We start from the raw sequence: 1,561 nt of genomic DNA on the forward strand, positions 1-1,561 counted from the left end.
TGAAAATAAAAAAGATATAAAAGTAAAAATTGCAAAATATTAAAAAAATAACAGGTGTAATTAACTCTATATTTAAACCAAACCTAGTTCAAAAACAAACCAGGCTAAAAGTATACAATACATTAGCCCTATCGGTCTTAATGTATGGAAGCGAAATCTGGACAATAAAACAAAAAGCAAACAAAGATTAACAACAGCAGAAATGAAGTTTATGAGAAAAACTGCAAAGTATACCCTATTTGATCACAAAAGAAACGAAGATATTATGAAAGAACTAAACCAAGAATCAGTAATTGAAAAAATTAAAAAATATAAACATAGATGGATGGAACACGTTCAAAGAATGAAAACAGAAAGATTACCAAAACAAGCCTTAAAGTACAAGCCATTAGGATAAAGAAAACCAGGACGTCCTCAAAACGATTCAACGATGACTTCTAAGGCCGGAACAGGCCATGCTAGGCCTAAATCCTTGATACGAATTATGATGATGATGATGTACTATATTTTCAGTGTGTTTTCTTTATGTTTTATTGCATTTAAGCACATACTAGTAATGAATGTCTCTCTCGGATATAACACGTCGTACTTTGCAAAATTACCGCTGCGACCTCCCGAGTGTTAAGAAACAATATGAATGAACTAGAGGAAACTTTAGAGAGGCTACGTAATTCGAGGCATAACTTTCTGAACACCTTCGTAAAATATCAGTATTCCGGAAAAAAATTCTCAGTGCGAAGTTTTCCTCCTATAACTAAATAACGACAAAGACGTCTTATCATTTACACTTCCTTGGATATTGAATGACGTCACTAGTGAATTTCATGACTAAGAGTACTTACAATGTTTGTGGAAGAAAAATCTTGATTTCAGTGACTTTAGAATCGACAGGTCATTATTGTTTTATGTCAAACCAGTTTTGATCTAAATTGTTGATTTTCTCTGTTTTAGAATTATTGTAAATAAATATACCGATTCCTATCAAAAGCAAATTTTTTGTCATTCAAAATACACGAAAAATGTGGAACGCTTCACGATTTTGCGTGTCATCCTTGCGCAGGGGCCATGCTAATCTTCTCTGTATCGTTCCAATTTTAGTATATGTACTGCCGAAGCAAGTACGAACTCTGTTCAATAGCGAGGTGTATTTAAAGTAACACCTTATTTAGTTAATTATAAAATGGTGTTTTCTATACTCTTTAAAATCTTAAGAGATTATTAAAATATCCTGAAATAGATACAATATTTGATAATGCAATATTATTTACCAATATGTTGTATAGAAATAATTTATTTTATTTATAAATAAATAAATAATAGGTAAAATCGCCAAGTCCTTCTAGACTTTAGAGTTGACACCAGCGATTGGGAAGATGTCGCCACAGTGTTAAATTAGTTAATGGTCAAAATTTATCTCAATAAATTTAAAAAGAGTGCTAAATGGTAATAACTGCATCAGCAGTAAATTCATCACCATTAAAACCTAAAGGCGTTGATTTATAATTCAAGAATGAATCTCTCTCTCTCTCTCTCTTGAAAATTAGCCAAATCCAAATTCTCT

General features: G+C 31.4%; 1 non-coding gene across 1 annotated transcript; it reads right to left on the reverse strand.

The window, feature by feature from the left end:
* Positions 1 to 1,015: 1,015 nt before the first annotated feature.
* LOC150105148 (U6 spliceosomal RNA) lies at positions 1,016 to 1,122 on the reverse strand. The gene has a single exon (XR_016548628.1). It is a non-coding gene; the product is annotated as a U6 spliceosomal RNA (small nuclear RNA).
* Positions 1,123 to 1,561: the final 439 nt, after the last annotated feature.

This window comes from Typopeltis vanoorti, chromosome 7, assembly GCF_054136105.1.
Source record: "Typopeltis vanoorti isolate ZY-2024b chromosome 7, IOZ_Tvanoo_1.0, whole genome shotgun sequence".
Lineage (NCBI taxonomy): Eukaryota > Metazoa > Arthropoda > Arachnida > Uropygi > Thelyphonidae > Typopeltis > Typopeltis vanoorti.